The sequence below is a fragment of the Brachyhypopomus gauderio genome, chromosome 16, assembly GCF_052324685.1.
Source record: "Brachyhypopomus gauderio isolate BG-103 chromosome 16, BGAUD_0.2, whole genome shotgun sequence".
NCBI classification, from domain to species: domain Eukaryota; kingdom Metazoa; phylum Chordata; class Actinopteri; order Gymnotiformes; family Hypopomidae; genus Brachyhypopomus; species Brachyhypopomus gauderio.
In genome coordinates, this window is record NC_135226.1 from 7,237,180 (window position 1) to 7,256,073 (window position 18,894).

An 18,894-nucleotide genomic window follows, 5' to 3' on the forward strand; every position below is an offset into this window, starting at 1 on the left:
GCCTCGGCCACTCACGAGACCGCTACGAGTCAGGCGTGTGGTAAACGGGCAGCGAAGTCTTGCAGTAATATTAGCATGACAAACAGACAGAAGCCACACGTAAACACGTCAGGCACTGGTGGAGGAGGAGGTGGTGGTGGTGTCATTTCACGGGTGGGGGTGGGGTGGTGTTGGTGTTTGGATGACGGCTGAGAGAGGATTTGTATCAACACACCCTTCGGCTGTTCGAGGGGAGGCCTGCTGTTAGCTACACCGTTACAGGTGTCGTGCCGACTCTTCGGCAGAATCCGACTCTCCACATTTGCACGCAAGATGCTACAAACGATTTTCATTATTTCCGTTGTTTCTACACACTGATTCATGGGTGTTAAATGTTTTTAATAAAATGTAATGTACCAAAGATTTGTTGTTACGGTAGCACTCTAATGTTTAATCTGATGTCTTTCATGTTAAGAATTTTGAGAACACTTTAGGCTACATATATTTTAATTCTCAGGCCTGGGGCAGTAACATACTTGCTATGCTGAAGTTCACCTCTGACCACGTGACGTCGCAGTATTACGTTGTTCCTCGTCATTACTGACCTTACATCTTATACATCTTCTTACTGACTAATTATGTCTAATTATCTAATTAGGACAAAACAAGAGTGCTCAGTGAACTAAGTTATAATCACAGTACTCACAAGACTGAAATGTGTTGTTTTTTATTTTGTTGAATATAGGCTATGTGTAGGTTATTCCATATAAAGCCCATGTCATACGTTCAACAAGGGTTATTTTAATAGTGATGCCAACGCAATGCCTACCCAAATGATACTCCTTTATAAATATTTTAAACATCATCTGTAGCGTCTTTATGCGCGTTTAAACGAGGGGACTCGGCCCAACACCTTTGATTTGACTGACCAGAGCACTTTCAAATGTTTCACTGTTCACAACAGAACAGCTGATGGACTTTGCGACAAATAGCCTACGCTGCCTCTTCAGTTTTCTTTCCTAGGTATGATTGGCATCTCGGCGGTGAGCTGTGACTGTATGCCATGCAGGATGAAAGACTGATGAGAGATTACCTGACATCGGCGTGGAAACTGACTGTGTAAAAAGCGCTTTTCTGTCCTCTGACAGATCGCCTGGAGGGAAGCGACTGGTTAAGAGCTGAAATCTGCCCGTCTGAAATGGGATTTACAGTTGATTCACTCCAGTTGACTCATTACAAGAGAAATGAGACATGTCGTTTGGATATTCAAAAAACCAAGCTGTATATATCCTGGGTACAAATCATCACTTGTAGTACGTGTTACATTGCGCAACTGCATGTGCGCAAAGTCCGCAAATCTGCAGTCTGCCCGAAAACTAAAAACCCTTAGGCTAATGTATCTTATCTAAGTGTTAACAGGGTGAACCACCCATACATTATTGTTCCCTAAAAATAACCAGTATATAAATCACTATTAAACCTGGTTTTATTCTCCTTTTCCGACCAAGGCTTTCCGTGCTCTAGACCATTTGATGTAGGCTTTCATAAGAAGGCACGACGCTTAAAACCGAAAATCTGAAAGGAAGATCATTTATGTTCTGCGAACCTCAGCCGACTCTTTGGCAAGCGATGGATTTCGATCAAGTTGTTGATGAAGACTTCACTTTTAATGCAATGTAAGGGCCGGTGGTCATTATTACCACTGACCCAACTGATCATGCAGCTAAAATGCTTATTTCTCCACCCCGGGCTGGATTACGGAGGTGTGGAAGAATAATCCGGGATTATTATCCTGTAACTGAAACGCCCGTGCGCATTTAGTACTTTAAGGCCAGTATATGAGTAGTTGTTAATTTACCATCAGTGTGACTGTAGTAGTGCTGTATGAAACACCGTGTCCACCGTGTCTGCGGCCTCTCCGTTAACGACAGCGTAATGGAGTGAGCCGAACTACGGACCGTTTCGACTGTTAACTGGTGGTTAAGTAATGGATGTGATACAAACACTCTTTTTGGTTTATTGATTTGCCTTCAAAAATCAACTGGTACGCCTCAGTAAAAAACACTTTCCGCAAACCAGTAAGAGAAGTGTTATTATTTAATAATTTATTTAAACATGTGTCCAACGTGTGAGAAGTGTCTTTTAATGTGTGGGAAGTCTTATAACATGTGAGAAGTGTAATAACGTGTGAGAAGTGTAATAACATGTGAGAAGTGTCTTATAATGTATGAGAAGTGTCTTATAATGTGTGAGAAGTGTAATGACGTGTGAGAAGTGTCTTATAACGTGAGAAGTGTAATAACGTGTGAGAAGTATCTTATAATGTGTGAGAAGTGTCTTATAATCTGTAAGAAGTGTCTTATAACATGTGAGAAGTGTAATAACGTGTGGGAAGTGTAATAACATGTGAGAAGTGTCTTATAATGTGTGAGAAGTATCTTATAATGTGTGAGAAGTGTCTTATAAAATGTGAGAAGTGTAATAACATGTGAGAAGTGTCTTATAATGTGTGAGAAGTGTAATAACGTGTGAGAAGTGTAATAATGTGTGAGAAGTGTCTTATAACGTGTGAGAAGTGTAATAGTGTGTGAGAAGTGTCTTATAACGTGTGAGAAGTGTAATAATGTGTGAGACGTGTCTTATAATGTGTGAGAAGTGTAATAACGTGTGAGAAGTGTAATAATGTGTGAGAAGTGTCTTATAATGTGTGAGAAGTGTAATAGTGTGTGAGAAGTGTCTTATAATGTGTGAGAAGTGTAATAACGTGTGAGAAGTATAATAATGTGTGAGAAGTGTCTTATAACGTGTGAGAAGTGTAATAGTGTGTGAGAAGTGTCTTATAACGTGTGAGAAGTGTAATAATGTGTGAGAAGTGTCTTATAACGTGTGAGAAGTGTAATAGTGTGTGAGAAGTGTCTTATAACGTGTGAGAAGTGTAATAATGTGTGAGAAGTGTCTTATAATGTGTGAGAAGTGTCTTAAGAACGTGAGCACTGTAGCACCTCTGACCACCCTGGTGTGGGGAGGAAACGGTGATTAAATATTATGGTCAGGAATTTATGGTTCAACATTTGGTTTTGATGGACTTTGCTTACGTACCAGCAAATAAGACCAATATTGAGTGGGCGTATAACTTTACCACTGTTATTTCATTTGGGCGAGTGGAACTTGTGCATTTTTGTGCGAGTGAATCAATGCCTGATAAGACATTTTAAAGTGCTATAAGAAATTGTGAAAACACAGACGTCAGTATTATTGCAAACTCATTTCGGCGATTGATTCTCTGTGCACTGTGCAAATGAACTTTCCTGAAGATATTAATAACCTAAAGTCCAAGTGCTGATCCAGGCAAAGAAGAAAAATAACAACATTTGCATAGATCTTTATACGCCAAGCTAGAGAAAATTATATTCCCCCATACTGAAACATGCAACATATTAGTATTTATTTGTGTACTTTAAATATGATCACCCAGGACAGACTGTGAATCAGCCTTGTCTTTTGCCATGCTTTGCTGCAACTACAAAGCCGAAGTCTTAAAAAAATGAAATATGTGCCATATTGAGTAGGAAAAGCAAAGGCTGAATATTTGGAGAAGAATCTGTTTTGTTGAATAATTATTGTTATAATTATTCTTTGTTTACTTTATGGTCATCTTTATACTTGGGTATGGGAGGAGGGTGTGTGTGTGTGGGGGGGGGATATGGGAGGAGGGTGTGTGTGTGGGGGGGGGTGGGGGGGGATATGGGAGGAGGGTGTGTGTGTGGGGGGGGTATGGGAGGAGGGTGTGTGTGTGTGGGGGGTGGGGGGGGATATGGGAGGAGGGTGTGTGTGTGGGGGGGGTATGGGAGGAGGGTGTGTGTGTGTGTGGGGGGGGTATGGGAGGAGGGTGTGTGTGTGTGGGGGGTGGGGGGGGGATATGGGAGGAGGGTGTGTGTGGGGGGGGTGGGGGGGGATATGGGAGGAGGGTGTGTGTGTGTGGGGGGTGGGGGGGGGATATGGGAGGAGGGTGTGTGTGTGTGGGGGGTGGGGGGGGGGGATATGGGAGGAGGGTGTGTGTGTGGGGGGGGTATGGGAGGAGGGTGTGTGTGTGGGGGGGATATGGGAGGAGGGTGTGTGTGTGTGGGGGGGGTATGGGAGGAGGGTGTGTGTGGGGGGGGTGGGGGGGGGATATGGGAGGAGGGTGTGTGTGTGTGGGGGGTGGGGGGGGGGATATGGGAGGAGGGTGTGTGTGTGTGGGGGGTGGGGGGGGATATGGGAGGAGGGTGTGTGTGTGTGGGGGGTGGGGGGGGGGATATGGGAGGAGGGTGTGTGTGTGGGGGGGGTATGGGAGGAGGGTGTGTGTGTGGGGGGGATATGGGAGGAGGGTGTGTGTGTGGGGGGGGGGGTATGGGAGGAGGGTGTGTGTGTGGGGGGTGGGGGGGATATGGGAGGAGGGTGTGTGTGTGGGGGGGATATGGGAGGAGGGTGTGTGTGTGTGGGGGGGATATGGGAGGAGGGTGTGTGTGTTTTTCTTGTGGTTTTCTTTTTCTTGCATGCGTGCCAATCTTCCAAAAATGCACATTGGCTGCATTTTGCTGCATTACCCGTGATTGAAGAATCACTTGGTGGGACGAGTGTGTGATCCCTGTCGTAAGCTGTCCAGCAAAAGCAGTGAAAATACAGCACTGCTCTGCAGACACATCCACCCATGTGAGAGAGAGGGGACCTGTGAAGCTCAGGCCCCAATCGTTAGCAGCAGATTCCCCAGACCATTCTACTGCCCAGGGACCATTTCAGATCCACTGGATTGAAACAGTTGGATTAGTACTCAATAAAGACAGGCAGGCAACTTCAAAGAATTAAAGAACTTATGGCACAGTACACAGACATCAGAATGCTACAAACAGATATCAGAATGTTAGCGTGCTGCCTCGTGTGAAGGAAAGCGACACTGCGTTTATCGGCGTGTAATCCTAGGAGGAGATTAGATTAAACAAATTACTGAACTGAAAGAGTGACGGGAGAATATTAAAAGCAGAACAAATGGAAATAACTAAGAGATACGAGCTTGTAGACAGCCGTTTGTAATATCCTCGTGGTTAAAGGGCTGTTCTTAACCTGTGAAGTTTTTCAGATTAGGAGATATCCTTAAAGCCATCTTGAAGAAATAAACAAATAGGTAGCTAGATAAATAAAATAAAGTTACCCATTAGCCACCACTGGATATTTTTGACAAATATGATGTTTTTGTATAACTTCCATGCATAATAAAAAAGCATATTACTGTAACAACTGTAGATTTCTAGAGCCCCTGAAAATGAACCCTAATGGTATTTGGTTAAAGACGTCCATGAGAGTGGAGTCCTTATACGCGCTCCTCTATAAGCAGCCGAGCCCAGATCCTTCTAATGCCTTTCTGCTGGGGCTTTGGAGACTCTCCGTTGCCATGACTACAGACAGCACAGATGGAACTTTGGCCATTTCTTCACGGTGTGCCTGCAGTGTGTGTGTGTGTGTGTGTGTGTGTGTGTGTGTGTGTGTGTGTGGTGGGGGGGGGGGGTAAATAGAGTAGACATCCTATTTACAGATAGTGATGGGAACGAGAAACACATGCAGACAACAGCACTCCCGGGAGGAGAAACAAGCCTTACATCTTCTCCATTATCTATAAATACGTGGGACAGGATGCAAAGGAGCGTCCAGACGCAGCCGTCCAGACGCGGCCGTCCAGACGCGGCCGTCCAGACGCAGCCGTCTGGGAGAGGCTGGGTGCGTGACTCAGGTCTTGCGAGACTCGTGAGCTCCCTGAACTGAAAAATGGGCCTGAGCTGAAGACGGTGAGAATAAACCACCCCAAATGGGGAAATGATTTCCTGATTCATTTGTGCAAAGGGAAGCTCGGGGCAGATGAAACAGAGACCCAGATGGGCTGTGCGCAGCTTATTCGGGTCAGGGCTGAGAGGAATACGGTTTCTTGTGTAGAGGATTAGAAAGCACGAACTGGCATAGATCATAGAGGGGTAGTCAGTGTGATGCGGAGGGTAAGAGAAAAGAATCCCTGCAAGAAGGCATCCTAAGGTCGCCGAACTCCTAAACTCGTCAGATGGGAGGGTTGTGTGTAATCTTTCTTTCACAGCACGACTGGATTAGTGACGCTCTGCCGTGTTTGGCACAGAGGGCTCGTTCGTCAGACGCTAACCGAGATGAACAGGAACGCGGCATCAAAAGCTCGCCTGCCCCTGATGACACAGCATCTCTGGAGACGCCCGGGGGACCCCGGGGAGAGCTCAGCTTCCAGCCGCACTTACGCTCTCTACCTCGAAACTGTCAGAATGTCAAAACTACAAAGGTCAAGAAAAAGCAAGAGAGGCCGAGAGGGAGAAAAGAGAGAGAAAGAGGGGGAGAGAGAAGCCTGAAAGAGAGAAGGAAAGAGAGAAACTGAGAGATGGAGGATGACAGAGAGAATCAGAATCTTGGCTTTATTCATTTGGGTGCAGGAAGAACACCAAACAGAGAAGTTGTACAACAATAAAGTAGATTACAAGTTCAGAAGTAAAGTTTGATGTGGATTTGTTGAGTCAGAGATATGATAATGCCTTCTCATTCATTTAAACTGTTAATGGCTTGCAAAAATTAAATGTGCTTTATTGTTTTGGGGGGAATATATATAGGAAGAATGAACATGCCAACTGAGCACGCTCAAGCATTTTCACAAACTTCACAAAATAACTGCTGTGAAACCTCGAATTGCTTCAAGATACACAGTAGAGGCACACCAGTGTTACTACAGAGATTATATTGGTTGCGTGTTAATCCCTGAGAATATGGTAGATTATGACATGCTGGAAACTTTTTTTGTTTGCTGTTTCAGTTTTTAATTAACCACATTTTTCACTAAGCAACTTAATCTCATTAATCTTTTTGAAGGCAGAAACAGAAAATGGCCACAATTTAATATGAATGCAGAAATATTTAGTGTTTGACATTTCAGTATTATTAATATTATCAAGGAAATTTCTTTCATGGTTGTTCTTTCTCAATCTGTCTATATATCATTATAAATGCAGTAAGAAACAATTGTGTGTGAATGCAGACTTATAAATGCCATTTTTATTATGCAGACAGAAAATAAGAGTAAATCTGTGAAACGCTGACTGTAAAGCATGCAAGCAAACACACACACACACACACACACACACACACACACACACACACACACAGAACTGAAAAATTCTGAGAGATGTCTTAAGACATAAAGAAAGGCATCAAAGAGAAATTTCACCAATGCAATAAAAGGACATTTATCAAACACCACCATCACACTGAACAATCTTCACATCAGTCTCAAAATACCCAACATCAGCACACAAGAACTCATCAGATATCAGGCTCAACCATAAATAAAAAACTGAATCTTGACTCCATGGAACTCCAGTCATTAAAAAGCACTTTATAACCTGTGATAGACCGACTACTATGAATCACAACAATTCTCTTCATTGCATTTCATTAAACAAAGATTAAACATTTTTATCTATATGTTTTTCATCTTAATTCACACATCATCAAAATATACTATGGATTAATTTACAGTTTCTCAGTTGCCAAGACACATTTCTTGAAACCATCTATCCATTTCTGTGACAGGCAGAGAGTGCGAACTAAAAGGAAGCGATCACACCAAGTCTCAGGGAAAAAGGATGGTTTAATAGAAAGTGTGCAAACCAAAAACCCGTGCAATATCTCCAAATTAAGGATATAATGACCAGCAGTCAACTGGTACAAAGACAAGATATATATTTGGTCAAACAAACGACCCTCAGGTGAGACGGATCACGGGCTCCGCCCACCTGAGGGACGCACACGACGTCACAAAACAACAACAACAACAGCCGCTGTGGACAGAGGCGACCGGTAGGGGGCCGCCTCACCGTGACAATTTCTCTAAACCAAACAAAAAAATTCTTAAACTGCATTCACAAACCTCTGACTCTTGCAAACCTGCAAAACCAAACTATTGCCTCAAAACAGTTCAAACAATGCTCAAAACCAAACAATGTTGTCAGATTAGAGCCCTAGTCGATGAAAATGAAAAACACAACTGAACAGTCATTATACACAACACAGAAAAAGACAACAAAATGACCATATCATAAAGCTTTAGAAATAATCTTTATTGTCCACAAAGGAATATGCATTTTCAAATCAGACCTTCACATTTCCACCACAATGCTTCACTGTTGGAAGGAAGTTCTTCTCTGTATATGTAGAGCTGATTTTTCTCCAAGGCACCCGGAGATTGTGGCCAAATAATTCAATATTTACAGTAACTCATCTGTCCAGAGAATGGACTTCCAGAAAGCCTCTGGTTTGTATCTCTGGCAAAGTTTAAATGGGCAACTTTGTTGTTTCTTGAGAGCAGAGAGCAGCTCTCCCATGAATGTCATGTCAATTGATTTTTTGCCTGATTGTAGATGCATGTAGATTTATCCAGACCCAGAGGGGTCTGCAACTCTCTGGAGGTGATGTGTGGGTTGGCCTTTACCTGAATTATTATTTTTCTGGCGCTTCTTGCTTTTTGTTTTGATGGCCGTCCACTTCTGGGCAGAGCTGCGGTCATGCTGAGCGCCCTTCACTTGTAAATTTGTTTTACAGTGGATGGATGGAGCTGAAATCTTCTGGAGATGTTCTTGTAGCTTTCCCCAGACTGATGGGCTGTCACCACCTTCTTCCTTAAGTCCTCAGATGTCTCCTTTCTTCTCGCCATTGTTGATCTGTGTGCCGTAGTATGATTGCGTTGTTCTGATAGACAACGTCATGAATGACGGTCTCTTGGTGTGGGTACAACATAGATGTCTTGCGATTCTACAAAAGGAACACGCAGTTAGAAAAACATACATGCTGTACGAGGCCTACAAGTATAGTGGAAAAATCATGCAATAAAACACCTTTTTTACAGAACTGTATCGAGTCATGCTGTAAACATATATGTAATGAACAATGCAATTACCTGTCCTCTGAATCTTCAGACTATAGGGGCGGGTTTGCAGTTTGCTTCCTTCATTGTCAATCCATGGACAAGAACATTGTCTCATACCTCCTCTTCCTCCTCTTCCTCTCGGATTGCTTCTATCTATAGTGAAACTTCAACAACCAGCACTCCCTGTACTGGCTTAGATTGGTTTCCTCACATCATTAGCCACACATGGGATCAAATTTGAGTTGCTGTGTTTAAGTTGAGAAACCTGTGCTTATTTTGAGTTTCACTTTTGCTAGCCTATGCTTACCAAAGTGCAAAATGTGTTTTAGTGGGTGAAAATGTGTTTGCAAGTTGTGTCTAACTAGGTGAAAATTGCTTAAGGTGTAACTTTCATATTTACTAAAATGTATGCAGGTGCAAAAATATCCAATCCTGTTTTCAGACGTGAAGAATGCTTCTGTTTTTAGTTCTGTGACACTGAGTGAAATCAGTGTTCCATGACAGCGAGTAAGACCAGTTTGTAAGTGTTTGGTTGATCATGTATGACATGTATGACGGCCAGCAGTACAATCATGTAATAAAATTTCAAAATATCTTCGGCATTTCCTAGCATTCTGAGGTGAAATATTCTTAAATAACTAAAAAATGTAAAACCCTGAACAAAAACACTTTTATGTATAACAAGCCAGTCCACTAGGGTGCACAGGGAGAAATATGAAGACACTGCACACACCGCATGTGTCTGCATAGCAGCTGCAGCATTTAGTACGTCCATAAAAAGGCTTGGCGGACACAGGAAATAGACTTGCGTGCTTCCAGGAGAGCACATCAGGATTTCAGCACTACGGACAGCTCCCCTCACCAATTCTCCCCCAAAGATGCAGTCGAGCCAGGGTCACTCTGGAGCAGAGGTCACCCTGGAGCAGAGGTCACCCTGGAGAGAGCTTCACCGAGCTGCAGTTGGCATTCAGCTTCATGTCCTCAAGGAACCTAACCCTTCGCACATTAAGTGACCCGTGCAAATCAGCACTGGCTAGGCAAGATCATATCTGCCACTCTCAATTAACAGCAGGGAGACAAAGTGATCCTGCCAACACAGGCTTTTCATTGGCCTAAAATAATAACCTGTAATAAAGCTGTATAGAGTTCAAATGGTGCAGGCCTGCAAAAACAAAAACAAAATATCCGACTGTTGTCAGACCACTCCCATGTACTGAAGCATGTCTTGTCTTCTGCATTAGGCTTTAGAGATTTTTTTAAGATTACAAATTGTAACAAAATTCAAATATGCAGCTTTGTACTGGAGCATTGTGAAGAAATTAGTTATGACGAGTAAACAGGACTCAGAATAACCTTGTAGTTCAAACAAAGGGATCTGCTGTGCAGTACCTGCTGTCTTTAAAGGCTTTTATTCATGGCCAGTCGAGAGAGAGAGAGAGAGAGAGAGAGAGAGAAAGAGAGGCAGCCAGACAGGTTTGGGTAAATATAGATCAAAGCATGGTAAGCTGGCCCAGTATTAAAGAGTGCTGAGAAGCACTTGACTATTAAGTTTTTTCAATTATTCCCACTATTTATAAGGACAAAAAGTTTTCCGATTAAAGCTGTTACAGTGCCCAGAGAGCCTGTTACAGTACCCAGAGAGCCTGTTACAGTATCCAGAGAGCCTGTTACAGTACCCAGAGAGCCTGTTACAGTATCTAGAGAGCCTGTTACAGTACCCAGAGAGCCTGTTGCAGTACCCAGAGAGCCTGTTACAGTGCCCAGAGAGCCTGTTACAGTATCCAGAGAGCCTGTTACAGTACCCAGAGAGCCTGTTACAGTGCCCAGAGAGCCTGTTACAGTACCCAGAGAGCCTGTTACAGTATCCAGAGAGCCTGTTACAGTACCCAGAGAGCCTGTTACAGTGCCCAGAGAGCCTGTTACAGTACCCAGAGAGCCTGTTACAGTATCCAGAGAGCCTGTTACAGTGCCCAGAGAGCCTGTTACAGTACCCAGAGAGCCTGTTACAGTGCCCAGAGAGCCTGTTACAGTATCCAGAGAGCCTGTTACAGTATCCAGAGAGCCTGCCTCAAAAACTCAGCTGTTACAACCTGATCTGCTGCATTGTTTTTGCTTTGTCTTTTCCCCTGAACAGCGCAGAAAGTGCTCAAGTGCTATGTGAAGAGAAAGAGGAGTTCAGGCCTGCCCGCATAGATGGCATCGAAACCTAATCATAGATCTGAGTTCAGTCTCACACAGCACACCGCACACCCCCACGGAGCACGCTTGCTGTTTCCGCTAGTGCATGTGCTCGGGTAACTGGCAATGAGGGGACACACGAAACGGGTGAACTGGAAAACACCAGAGGCTCCTGCGACCAAACCCCCCCCCAGCTGCTCCTGGAGAGTGTAGAACACACACGCGGAAGGGTCAGTGTTCCTCAACAACCCACAGGAGAAAATTAAACAGCAGCTGAGCGGGAAATGAATCTGGCAGAGCAGTCACAGGGGAAAGTGCTTAGAGAGGGAGAGAGAGGGAGAGAGAGGGAGAGAGAGAGAGAGAGAGAGAGAGAGAGAGAGAGAGGAGAGAGAGAGAGGGAGAGAGAGGGAGAGAGAGGGAGAGAGAAGGAGAGAGAGAGAGAGAGAGAGAGGGAGAGAGAGAGAAAGAGGGAGAGAGAGAGGGGGAGAGAGAGAGAGGAAGAGGGAGAGAGAGAGAAAGAAAGAGGGAGAGGGAGAGAGAGGGAGAGAGGCAGAGAGAGAGAGAGAAAGAGAGGGGGAGAGGGAGAGAGGCAGAGAGAGAGAGAGAGAGAAAGAGAGAGAGAGGGTGAGTCTGAGTGTGAGAGAGATCAAGAAGTGGGTCAGAAAGCTGGTGTGTGTACGGACAGACAGATCACAGCTTGTTTGGCTGAGGCATGTGCTTGGGCTTCATACTGCTTCACATCCTTTGGCATAACAAGACTTCAATTCCCAACTTACAATCCTAACTGACCTCACTAACCTGGAGAACTGTGTGGCTTTGTCTGCACAACATTTAGAGTCAAGTTGGCCTAACGCATTCTGAAGTCATTACAGTAATATGGTACAAGTTGAAAGATCCAGCATGCAAATAAACGTTCTTCACAACACAACACATCACAGAAGGTCCACAGATCTTCATCTTCCTCAGCAATCTGAACCTCTGAATCGCATGATTCAAATCGATTTTATATCGTTGCTAAACTGGTCTTTTGTAGGATCTACTCATTTATTGCTATTAGTGCACCCCCCCTTCATATTTACTGCTGTGCAAAATTCAACACTGTGGTTATGATTTTACTAAAAGAGTGCATGTCTATAAACACGCAAATGAGATGACACCTACAAAAACCTGCAAGCATATCTGCTAATGTGATCTGGGATTGCATCTCTCAAATGAGCTAAGTAGCACATTCACTCTGTTGTGCAGGTTTGTAAGGAAGGGTGTTTCTAAGCAAGGTCAGAAAATACAAGGCACTACTCGTGCAATAGATTTATTTAGCACCCACGGTGTAACTTACCGATCCTAAAAGTATTGTTGAGTATAGCATGTGTAAATATCAGGACAGAAGTACAGGGAGTAATGTGTAATGTGTCGAGTATGCAACGTTATATACATTGGTGCTGAGAGTGGATCGTCCTTGTCCATGCCAAGAGTTCAGAATAACAGAGAGATGCAGAGTAATATTTATCACATTTTATTGTATACCTCATTTTATCCTTATATTTTTTTTGATGCCATCTCCTCTCTTTTTATAGCTGGTCTTTCACCCACTTCACGGACATTATTTATTTATTTATGTATTACTCCAGGTATGTAAATATACTTAATTGTCTGTTGAAGTTGATTTCTAATTCTGCCATCTCAAAATTCCATCTCCATCTCATTTAAATATGCTCTTGCATGTTTTAACACAGGTTTCCTGTATAAATTGCTCACAAAATGTACTACACATAAAGTGTATTACTCTGAACAAGAAAATTTGCATTCCCTATCTGGGATGTCAGGGCCAGAGAGCATTAAAGGTCTCTGGGCAGAATCGCTTTCTTTCAAAAATTAAACCCTCAACCATAGGAGATCAATGTAGTCCACACATTTCCAGAGTCATTTTTGAGTATTTTTTTATTTTTAACATTTTAAATGCAGTTTCTCTGGCAAAACCTCCCTACCGGGCAAACATTAATGCACTCAGTGTAATGAAACGCCAACATTAATGCACTTATATTACTGAGATAACAAAAGTCCTACAGTCACTACAACTTCATTAGAAATACCCACCTAGATCTTTTGCAGTCCAACCGATGCCAGTTTCTCTACACAGGTACATCACTCAAAAGCCACCAGTGGGATTAACACACAATTAACACCAGACAAACACCCCACAAACTCCTGAACTCATCCCAAGTCACGCAACCATGCCGCTACTAGATCAGCATTACAGCTGCGTTGAGGATGGCCATCACCCAGGTAACAGTTGCTCGGCAATAGCCCTCGGATCAAATGAATGATGGACAAGGTAGAGTGGGACTGACCTTTCGCACAAAGCATCAGATGAGCTGCAGTCTGTAAGGGTGTTGAAACGCACCCACAAGATAAGTATACTCAACAAAAGGACGCACCTGCAAGATAAGTATACTCAACAAAAGGACGCACCTACAAGATAAGTATACTCAACAGAAGAACCAATACACATAAGCACCCCACATTTGTATGCTTAATAAAGAGAGTGCTACAAAATAACTGTTAAATTTGGTTGTTTCCCAAGAGCAATTCAGTACTAATGGCAAACAGTATGAATTTAGAAAAGAAGACAGAAATTAGAAGCGTTGCAATTTATGTATGTGGATTTTCACAGGAAACCAGAATCTAGAATGAATACATGGTGGAACTCTGGCTAGGCCATGTGATGCTGGCCGGTCTCCCGGACGAGGGTTGCTAAGGAGTAGGGTTAGCGCGGCAACTGTACTGGAGGAAAGAGCCGGACCGTATCAACCTGTTAAGTTTCTTTTAAAAAGCAGAAACGTGGAACTCAGACCGAGCTGAATGATGCAATGAGTCTTCAACCAATAGACGGCCAAGTCATGGCAGGCCGAACTGTCTGCTGTGCTAGACGGGTGTGGAGATTGTAGGGGATAAAACTTGTAATGAGAGACTTGATTTAACAATGCAAAACTATTACATTACAGGCCATGTTCTCTTCATCTAAGCATGCATGATCACATGCACAGATGCACACACACACACAACACACACATCTACACTTGCTTAGAGATAGAGTAAGTGGAGTTCAATAGGGCGTGACAAAACGGACGACCTCCGTCAGTCTACAGCTGTGATAAGGAAAGGACCAGTGGATCAGCCCACTGCAATGCAGACACAACATCAAAGAGGGGGGGAAGGACACACACACACTCACACACACACACACACACGCTGAAGGGTGGGAGCAGAGGGAGTGAATGAATAAAATGACCATCCGCACACAAGCAAAATAAGGCTCGACTGCCTGGTCCCTCAGTTCCACTGGGATGTGCAACATCACAGGAATCAAAGCCAATTAGCATTCAGGTCACAAAGCTTTATAGAGAGTGGAACTGAGTAGCTCACACACACACACACACACACATATACGCACACACACACATAAACACACACACAAACACACACACATATACGCACGCACACACACACACTCACACACACACACACACACACACACACACACACACACACACACACACACACTCTGCTGCAGTTATCAGTACAATCAACCCTGGTCTCATTCACCTGCAGCACTACAGAAAAGCCAAAAAACAGCTTTTCATCAGGATCCTCAAACCTCAAATCACAAGTTTCGACCTCAGTTATGATATTGACGCTTGATGGTATGTAATTTAAACTTCAGCACTGCAAAATGTATGCGTTGTTCTCAGGTCGGAAGCCTTTTAACTAATAGTAACCACAGCCGAAGGGCTAAAATTCAACAGCAGCTGTTGTGTAATGCGTCGTGTGATGTAATGTTGTTACTGCAGCGCAAACAATTCATTAGCCTGCGCTTTGAATGCCAGAGGTCGAGTTAATTCATTAGGACCGGCCAGAAACGCGCGAGAGCTTCCCCGCCACCGCCCCCAGTTGAGCGGCCAGAGTCTCCGCCTCCCCGGGCTGTTGGAGGCCTTGAACGGCAGCAAAGGTGGAGCCGGGCGAGCGATCCTCAACACTTACTCCACCCGCCTTCCTCAACACTTACTCCACCCGCCTTCCCGCCTGTCAGCTTTACGGTGTCTGAAATTATAAAGCAAGCAAAGAAAAACCAAAAAGGTGACGTGTATGTGGAGATATTTACAGACATAATATTAGCATAATATTTGTATTTGCTGACACACAGAATGTTTGTAATAATATGATGCATTTCTAGACATTCTGATATTGTAATGTAATTTTTTTACTGATTCGTTTTTAACTGAATTATTTAAAAACGTGTTGCAAAAGGCTTTGTTTGCATTGCACTAGTGTCCAGTAAGATTTGGCTTGGAGAAAATGTCTTGTTCAGGAGTTCAACAGTGATGCTTCATCCATGATGGATTCAATCCTGCAACCCTGTGGCGCGCGGCGGGGAACCGCGCGGCAGCCAGCAAACGCGCGCGCGAGCCCTAACCCCCGCGAAGATCCGCCAGCTTCTCTTGAGCTTCACGCGCTTTCGCACGTGAGCCAAACCAGCGGTGCCGGGGCGCGCGAAGCAGAGCTGTAATCCCGCGTTAGCGTTAACGCCATCTCGGAGGCTTCGGCGCCGTCTCACGGCTGCGTCTCTCTGACAGCGGATGAGGAGCGAGAGCCTCTCGCTGGGACCTCCGGATTTATTCCTTACGCATCCATAAGGAAGAAGTTTCAGCAGTTAATCTGCTAACTGTTCTCGGTTTCATTCTCGCAGGGTTATTGAGGTGGATTTATGCGGTGTATAAGGAGCTCCCAAATGGCTCTATCACTGGGGTACAACCCAAGATATTCATCTACTGCTATACAGGGTTTCTTTCAGTATCCCCTGTTGATGTGAGCTTCAGGTTCAGATAGAAGGATTCAATTTCGTTCTCCGACCCACTTCCAAAGAGAACATCAAGATGACGGGGTTCACATAAAATTCTGTTTGGAAAATATGGTGCAAACTTAATTCAGTCGTGTTTGTCTCACTGACTCACAATGGCTACGGATGGTGATGCATCTGGTGAGAGGAAACGGCCTAACACTTGAAATAGACCCGCTGAAGATTCCACGGGACGAGAAGAATATATCAGCTCGATGAAAGTTTGTTTGCTGTATCACAATTCAGCAGGATTTGGCATATTGTAAATATTTTAAATACATTTATAGTATAAAATCACTTTTCTTTTTAACAGAAATTATTATTCACCTCTAAAGGCTTCACAGTCCTTGTATGTAAAATACATTCCTTCATCATGGGTACCTTAAAAATAGCTTCCATTTTAGGTTTGACTATACTTAACACAGCCCTTGTGTTTTAGACCATAGATTAGATCTCCGCTTGACATGTCTTGGGATTTGTATCATAGGTTAAATGTTGTGGTTGATTTGATTAAGCATATTCAGACCACAGCCACAGGCAAGTATCCACAGTGACCTCTCTACCCCCTGGACCACCGCATGGCCACAATGCCTGGCTTTGAACATCTGTGCATCAGTGGAAGACGAGATTAAACGATCCGCTCAAGTTCTTCATCACAACACGGCTTGAGGTAAGTCACTGTGTGCCCAGTAGCTCTGAGCTAACATTGGCTACGAGATAACCATAAATGCACGCACCATATGCCTTTTTGTCAAGAGCTGTACCAAATATGTCCCCGTAGAGGGACAACTAAGGTTAAACAGTTATTAAACTTAAATTCTTATAATAAATAATCACTGGCAGTTGTACCCACAAAGACTTGTGAAGGCCATTTGATCTACAAATTCATTTTACAGGACATTTGATGGAGGAAATCATTTTCTGCTCTTGCTAACAGGATATTTGCAGCAGCTCCGTTCGCACCTGAAGCTAGTGCATGCGAGCGTAACATGCTTCCCACCGTTTCGACTGAGTCTCCTGTCCCGCAATGATAAGACGTGGAAGACGACACACCAGCATTGAAATCAAAGACTCGGATTTCACAGAGGCCGCTCGGCCCGTGGACGCGGTGGACCGAATCGGTTTCGTCCAAGTTTCAGGTCCTCCCGTTCGGTGTTGGGAGAGTTCAGTTCAAACACAAGTGAGTCATTTTCAAATACAGAATCAAATCAGCAGCGACACAGAGAAGCAAGAGTCTCATTTGAGCATAACATGACCATAAAGCACAGCAGACATGATGGACACCGTCAACATAGTCTCATCAAATAAAAGTGTAACAAAATATTTTAAACAATGTTTAGCACATATCATTTTAAAACCATATGTGCAAACAGTGCTTGTGCTACCTGGTTTACCCTTATTTGGCCGGCTATGTACACAGCTACTCTATAGCGCCTCCTACAGCCTCAGCATGGACGCGCTCTGCAGTGGGACACAGAGCCGTGGTCCTCACCTGGAGACCACTCGCCAGGTTTGATGAGATCCCCCCCCCGGCTTCGCTGCTGCCCCAAGCTGCCCCCAGGATACCACTGTCACCTGACTGTCACTCTACGGTCTGTCGGATTTGTCCTTGTCTGGGTAATGACCACCGCCCCACACACACAAACACACACACACACACACACACACAAACACACACACACACACACACTTTCCACCATCTTTCCAGCTGCCACTCCCACATGCATCACACTCTATATCCAAAGACAAAAGACAGCTGATTGCATATGCACACAGCCACACGCAGCCAGCAAGCTTGGAAATGGTGAAGCACTTATTATAGTTTTCAATTTACATGATTCTTATTGTTATGTTTTAAAAGAAAACTGTTAGATCAGCCTTTGTAAGTGTTTGATTTTCAGGGTAAACACTCTACCAACACCATTCTAAACCACAATAAAGTATTTTCCTTGTTTGTTTGCTTGCCATATGCCTTGACTTCATTTCATCATATGACACCCAGGAGACAGAAATGTATACTCATATGAGAACTGCATACTTACAATGCAAGACTAACTGCGTATTACAGGATATTTAAAATAAAACCCAGTACCAAAAAAGATCTAATCTGATATTAGAAACTTGGGAAGAAGAAACTGATAGATTACTTCCTAAAGGTTTTAAGAGAAATGAGTTTGGCTGGACAAGCTTCTCCATAATATAGGTGGTGCTATCTGAAGGTTTTTATATGTTAATACTAGCAATACCTAATTTTACAGTTTATTATTGGATTTAAAATATCAGTCTTTAATTTAAAGTAATTTAGCAATAATGAAAAGCAATCAAATGCATTACTGAAACTACAATTCTTTGGGTTAAATCCCTTCAGTTTCATGTAATCAGCAATGTGGAACAATGCACTTTGAAGCTAATGTTCATGGCCCTGTCTAGTGTCACTGAATAATATTCATTACCCTCATAATTTAATCACAACTAATGTTCAGGGGAAAATTGTATTTATTGTCCCTCAGATAAAAGAACAATTTAATCAGATTGATAATAAAAGCTTTTCTTCATGGTTTAAAGGACGGGGCTGTGCTCTGAAGAGAAACGTGATTTATGGTGAGATGGTGATGGAACCAACTTCTTACACTCCATCATTCTGCTGGACCTCCAAAGCAGAACAAATGAAAAGCCTGCGGTTAAGTGTGCACACGTCACCACACACACCCTCACACACACACATACATACACACATCACCATAAACGCCCTCCCACACACACACGTCACCACACACACACACTTCATCATACATGCCCTCCCACACACACACGTCACCACACACACAACACACCCCACCATACGCGTCCTCACACACATACACACACGTCACCATACATA

The 18,894-nt window shown here is 43.7% G+C and overlaps 1 protein-coding gene across 5 annotated transcripts in view; it reads right to left on the reverse strand.

Moving 5' to 3' along the window:
• The window catches only part of LOC143478097 (neurobeachin-like), a 203,905-nt gene that overhangs the window by 158,686 nt on the left and 26,325 nt on the right, over window positions 1-18,894 (reverse strand). The gene's annotated exons all lie outside the window — the stretch shown is intronic.